This window comes from Aedes albopictus, chromosome 2 (genome assembly GCF_035046485.1).
Source record: "Aedes albopictus strain Foshan chromosome 2, AalbF5, whole genome shotgun sequence".
Taxonomy (NCBI): Eukaryota; Metazoa; Arthropoda; class Insecta; order Diptera; family Culicidae; genus Aedes; species Aedes albopictus.
Window position 1 is genome coordinate 326,629,461 of NC_085137.1, and position 7,065 is coordinate 326,636,525.

A 7,065-nucleotide genomic window follows, 5' to 3' on the forward strand; every position below is an offset into this window, starting at 1 on the left:
CAGAGGGAACAGCTTTTATGACCCTAGATTAGCAGATGTAGCTCCTCCCATTCGGCTGGCTTTCCAGTTTATTTCGATTGCTTGACCCGCCCCGACCCGCCCCGACCCGCTTCAAACGATTTTCAACCAAGAAATGAGAGAAATTTACATTTAACAAATAAAGTAACCAAAATATAAAAAGATTTAGATCATTTTAATTCCAAAAATGCTAGAATTAAACAAGGGATCGTCCTTAAATTACGGCACACAAAAGTTTGTCATTTTCAACCCCTCCTCATCCCTATGTCACACGTTTTGTATGGGACCTCTGAAATTTTTGTATGGGTCGTCACACTTTGCTGAACCCCCCCCTTTAAACGTGACGTAATTTCTGGACGCTCCCTAATGTTTCACGAAAAATGGTTCTGATAGGACAATGCGCCCATATAGCCGAGGCGGTAAACGCACGGGTATTCAGCATGACCATGCTGAGGGTGACGGGTTCGATTCCCGGTCGGTCCAGGATCTTTTCGTAAAGGAAATTTCCTTGACTTCCTTGGGCATAGAGTATCTTCGTGCCTGCCACACGATATACACATGCAAAATGGTCATTGGCAGAGGAAGCTCTCAGTTAATAACTGTGGAAGTGCTCATAGAACACTAAGCTGAGAAGCAGGCTTTGTCCCAGTGAGGACGTTACGCCAAGAAGAGGAGAGGAGGAGGACAATGCGTTGCTAAATTCTGGGTGGAACGATTAGTGGCTGGAATTCAATCTTTCATTTTTCGATTGAACCACAGTTTTCTCGATTGATGGAATGAAATTATCTGATTTACAACTCTTGAGGAATTATATTCGGTGGTCGTGAAAAGGACCGTTTGATTAATTGACGATTTTAGGAACGAAATGGCATGAAAACATTATGTCACGCAATGCGTGTTGGTTTTCTCCTTGCTAAATACAGGATGCCACCGAAAACTGGTACGCCGCTTTCTGCCATGGATGAGATTTCTGGTGCTATCCGCACGATAGCCGACAGTTGCGGCTGGGTTGATGTGCCACTACACAGCTGTGGAGGTGACATCCACCCTGCCTGACTGATCCAACGAAAATGACGAAAGAAATCAGGGGGAACAGCTTTTATGTACCTAGATTGGCAGATGAAGCTCCTCCCATTCGACTGGCTTTCCAGTTTATTTCGTTTGCATGTCCCGCCCCGCATGCACCAGACGCTTGAAACGGTTAATCAACCGAAAAATGAGAAAATTTTCATTTAACGAATAAAGACCAAAATATTTAGATTTAGATCATTTTAATTCGAAAAATGGTTTAATTAAACAATGATTCACGAAAAATGCTCTGGATAGGATAAAGCGTTGCTAAATTCCTGGTGGAATCATTAGTGGCCGGCATCATTATTGTTGCGGGACCACAAAGCATACAATCTTTCACTTTTCGGGTGCACCACACTTTTACCGAGCGATGGAATGGAATAATTATCTGATTCACAACTCTTGAGGAATAATTTTCTATGGTCCTGAAAAGCACCGTTTGAATATTGGACGATTTTAGACAGAAAATTGACATGAATTTATCATGCCACGCAATACGTGTTAGATTTCCCCGTGCAGAATGCTGTACGCCGTCGAAAATTGGCCCGCCGCGTGCTGCCGTGGATGAGATTAGCGATCGCCTTCACTGTTGCTGGGTAACCACCAAGAATTCAATCTTTCACTATTTGGTTTCACTACACTTTCTCGGTCGATGCAGGAAATTTATCCATTTATCTCTCTAGGAAGCATTTTCGATGGTTCTGAAAAGAACCGTTTGAATTTTGGACGGTTTTAGGTAGAAATTGAAATCAATTCATCATGCCACCCAATGCGCATTGATTTTATTCGCGCTGGACGCCGTTGAGAATTGGCTTCTTTAGCGGTGTTGAGAAAATTCAATATTCTGAATCTGCATGCGAAACTGAGCCGAAATCCAAATTTTCATGAATTTGGGTGCCCGGGAACCTATTTCAAAATCAATTTGAAGTTTGTATGGGAGCGATTTGTCGAATCACCCCTCATCGCATTTTGTACTGGGTGGAGCTGTCAAACAGTTACCCAGCTGTCAAAAGGTGATTTCAAAAAATCTCTTTGAAATTGATTTTAGGTATCAAAATAAAGTTCTAAAAATCTGAAAAAAATCATAGTGGCTCATAAAAAGGTGCTCTTTTGTATGAAATCAAAAAATCGATACATTTTTCTTAATTTAAAAACCCAATTGGCCCGCCGCTTGCTGACCTGGATATTCTTCCTGATGCTATCAGCAATACGCCACCGTCAAGGGTTCGTTCAAATATTACGTAACGCTAAGGGGGGAGGGAGGGGGTCTAGCTCCGTGTTACGCTTCATACAAAATTTCAAAATTCTTCATACAAAACTTGTTACGTGGGGGAGGGAGGGGGTCTAAAATTGTCAAATTTTGCGTTACGTAATATTTGAATGAACCCCAATCAATCCGTGAAAGGACCGAGCCCCGAGGAAAAGCGACGCAACTCGCACATTCGTTGTGGCGGATCTTGCTTTGGTGGATTTTGCTGCTGCCTCTGCCACCACCGCCGAGCAATCGATGAAAAGTATTCCTTCCTTGGTCTGCCGCGTTAGACGGTTAGAAGGCGAATGTGCAACAACTACACCCTTGCCGACAACCACCAACGCCGAGCCGACACGGTCGTCAAAGAATAATGAGCGAAAACGCAAACGAAGAAAGTCGGCAGCTCTCGTTCGATGCGTTCACCTCGAGACGACAAAGGCAAATGAGGGAAGATGCGAAGAAGCAGTAGCTTTTATATTCGACGGGAGCATCCAAAATGTGCTCGTTCGTGATTGGCTGGAATAAACATGGGTTTACTTTTCCCAATTTTTCAATAGTTTGTTATTGAAAATTAGCAAATGTTAATATTGGACATAATTGGTGTAAAGATTTGCAATCGATTGGAGCCAAAATTTTGAAAATTCAACGAGAAATGGCTGAGTTATTAACGCTCAAAATCTCCACTTCAAACGTAACGCGGCCGATTTCTGAAAATTTAGAATGACACCCGGTATAGAAAAGAGAGACGTAGTCCTACGTCAAAAATTAGCGTGACAATCCCAGTTAGAGTTATAAATGCTTGGATTTTCTTTGTTTCTTAGTCGATTTTTTTGCCTTTTTCTCAATAATTATTAATACAGATTGAAAATACAGATTTTTTGCTTTGAAATACAGATACAGTCATACCTCGATATAACGTAACTGCAATTTTATTTTCGTTACGTTATATCGAAGTTACGTTATATCGAAGCAAAAATTTTTTTTCACGAATTTCGTTTTAAATACATATTTTGAAAAGAAAATTACCAAAAAGATTATGTTAATCACCCAACAGTGATTTACAGCCTTTCTTATATATATTTTTTTCATCATTGAATTTTATATATTTTTAAAAGTTTTTAAGATCATCCTCCTCCTCTTCTTGGCGTAACGTCCTCACTGGGACAAAGCCTGCTTCTCAGCTTAGTGTTCTATGAGCACTTCCACAGTTATTAACTGAGAGCTTCCTCTGCCAATGACCATTTTGCATGTGTATATCGTGTGGCAGGTACGAAGATACTCTATGCCCAAGGAAGTCAAGGAAATGTCCTTTACGAAAAGATCCTGGACCGATCGGGAATCGAACCCGTCACCCTCAGCATGGTCATGCTGAATACCCGTGCGTTTACCGCCTCGGCTATATGGGCCATGAATAAGATCATGCATAAGTCAAATACTTAGCATGTCTCTTTATATTTAACTATTTAAGCCAATGTCACATAAATCAAGATTCTTCTCCGTTTTTGCATCTAGAACTGGTCAAACGTCAAGTGTTATCTATTGGTGTGATTGTAAGTAAGAAATCTATGTGACGCAGGCAAAATTATAATCCGATGATGTGAAGCGCCCTGTACCGTCCAGGGGCTCAACTAAACACTACACGGAATGTGATATCTTTCATTTCATTACAGTCCGACACAGTTTTAATAAACTATATTGAAGTATCACAAACCATCACTTATATTACAACGATTCACTTGTTCTTATATTACCCTAACATTTTCAGTATTTCTTCACCGAACTACTAGAGACACTTCCAGCTTCTTCTTGACCCGACTACTACGTCCTACCTACAGCCTTTATTTGGACAGTATCTAGAGGTGTCCCACATGGGAGCTCAAGACTTATCCGATGTGCTGCCTGCGTTAACGTTGTCACCGAACTCTCCGACTACTGGCCCCGACTGAAGCCAAAGCCTCCGTATTTATAGCCTAAATTTCCAAGCAAGACCCGAACCAGCTTGGGCGTGTCTAAAATTCCTACGATCATTCTCGTCTTGCCGAAGATGTCATGATAATTCCTAACAATGCCCGAACCAACTTGGGCGTATCCAAAACCCTACCAAATGAAAATACTAATAAGTCCAAAACCTAGACCTCTACCTATCCTACTTGTCCTCATCGTGATTAAAATCCTTCTCTTCTTGAAAACATCACGACTCTTCTATCTTGGGCGTATCCCAAGCCCTACCAAGAATATTAATGCCAACGAAAAACTTAAATCTCCTAACCACGCCTGACTTGGGCGTGTTCGCACAAAACCTACTGAGAATCTTTACACCAAGGCCTACATCTTCTAGCCCCGCCTCACTTGAGCATATACAAGGCTTGGGTGTGTGAAAGAATTGAACCCCACCATCGACGTCATTATCATTCTCCCCATCATCATCATCGTCACCATCATCATCCTCATCGTCTTTGGAATTTGGCACCAAATTCTCCAAAACAAAGCACCCGCTTTGTTATTGAAGTGTACCTTACTTGGGCACAGTGAACCTTAGCCGAGCCCCGTCCGCGGATGTTGGTTGAAATTATACCCCCACATTCTTTTCTTTCAGTTTACTCGAAGTCAAAACAAATCGAGTGCAAAACAAGTCCGGCGCCCTATGCCGCCAATACGGTGTCTCAAATTTCAGAACATTCCAGCTAAGGTTCACCTGAGTTCAGAACCTTACCCGGCCAATTCGGCGCCTTGATTTCGAAACAAAAATAAACAATCTTTGTTCCAGCGCGATCAATATGATGTCGCGGTTCCATATCATTCTTTCGGGTTTATTACCCATCGTTGTCCCAAGCGTAATTGAAATTGCATCACACCGACCGGACCTAACGCGTTGCAACACGATCGCACCCGGCCACCACCGGACGATGATGGGTTATAAAAACTAGGTCAATAACGAATGGCGCGATTTTCGTTGCTTCCAAAATGCCGCGCGTGAGGTAGGTAGACCCTACGATGAAAATTGAATCTAAAATCCCCCGGGCAGCTGTTGGGAATGTGGGGTGAAAATGCATTTTTGTTTCAGTTGAATTGACTTTGAATATCGGAGTGCGTGGGAATATTTAGGTCTATGCATGCCCTCCCACTTAGCGGAGTTTGAACGTGTATAAAATTTCACGTTCAAATGTTAGTATGTGGGTAAAATGTATCCCCCGAAAAAAAAACTCAGCATTTAAATGATGATGCTAGCGATGATTGTTAATATATAATCTGAAATTGCTATACTAATCTTCATCTTCCCTGTAAGTGTCTCAAAATGTTTTACATTACAGTTTTTCAACTTCCAAAAGAATTGTAAATTTACCGCATTAACTTACATTCTTCCTCAAGAGATTGACTTCATTGGTACTCGCTGCTGCTCCTCTTGGTTCGTCGTAGGAGTTCGGCTGCCATTGATATTTACCTTTTCTTGTTAAATGTCCAGATCGCTTGGTTAGTCTAACGTCTCAGATGAGTGGTATCGTTGCTCTCTGGTTTGTCTTGGAGATGATGTAGTTGCTTTAGTTGATGTTGTCTCCTGTCATAGCCATGAAATTTTGGTGTGCGGATATTATCTCGATCGAATCGTATTCCATGCTTGTAATTCCCGCGTTATCGTTTGTATACAAAAAAAAAATAGTTTTACTGTTGTTTTCTGTTGTTTCTCGAAAAAGTGTCTCAAGTTGCCTTCCGAACTGGATTGTTTATCATTGTCGTTTACGGTGTTGTGGTTGATTAATTATCGCCCTCCTTCTGAATTTTGTTGGTATTGGATCAATCTCAATAGTGATGCGAATATTGTTGTCTTTGACCTGGTGCAAATTGTGGAACTGTTGCACACTCTTTAAAGAGTTTGTAATTAGTTGACTTAAATTCCAAAGCTTTCGATGATGTCGAAATGTTGTATTCCTGATTATGGTTACTGTTAATTGTTGTTGTATAAAGCACGGAGTAAGTGCTTTTTCAATGGTGAATGTAATGCGGTTGGTGAACATTACATTATATCGGTTAATTTGGAAAACTTTGAAGACGTCCTCCTCTCATCATATGTCTGTATGAATTGTTGTTGTTGTGGTTGTTGTTGTTGTTTTGTTGTCATTGTTGTTGTTGTTGTTTTTCCCGATGCTCTGCATTGTGTTGGTTCATATTAGCAGATTCGCAGATGTACAATAATATTTGTCTCGATGTGCCACCCGAGTTGACCTTGAATCGTCTCCGGTGATAAAATTATATTCGCTGAATTCTCTCCTCCGCCATACCAGCACCTTTGACCTTCAACTTTCCATCCGATCTGTTATTTCTCGTCATCGTACCAATTGGCTGTGGTACGTTTTCATAGAGGTACTGTTGAACTGCTCCTCTGATTGCTCTCGCCAGGTGTTGCCTTCTCGTCTTGTCCTCCCGCGTCATCTCTCGAGGAAGTTGTATTTAAATTCTATCGAAACCATCGATTTATAAAATATTGATCTACCATGGCAAACCGAACTTTTAGTCTTCATGTTATTATTATTTGTGTTTCTTGTATGTGCAAAATATAACCTTTACAATAGTATTTATAAAATACTGAACCATTACATTAATCATGCTCTGTTACCGTTACTTTCCTTAATAGTCATAAACTGTTATTTTTTTTTTACTCAAAAACCCGTAAAATATTAAAATGTGAGTTGTAGCAATGGAAAGCTTCTGTAGGGTCACTATAAGCA

General features: G+C 40.9%; 1 long non-coding RNA gene across 1 annotated transcript; it reads right to left on the reverse strand.

Annotated features, from left to right (window-relative positions):
• Positions 1–4,017: 4,017 nt before the first annotated feature.
• LOC134287191 (uncharacterized) lies at positions 4,018–6,830 on the reverse strand. The gene is made up of 2 exons (XR_009997104.1): positions 5,050–6,830; positions 4,018–4,875 (listed from the first exon to the last, which is right to left on the reverse strand). It is a non-coding gene; the product is annotated as an uncharacterized LOC134287191 (long non-coding RNA).
• Between the last annotated feature and the right edge of the window lie 235 nt (positions 6,831–7,065).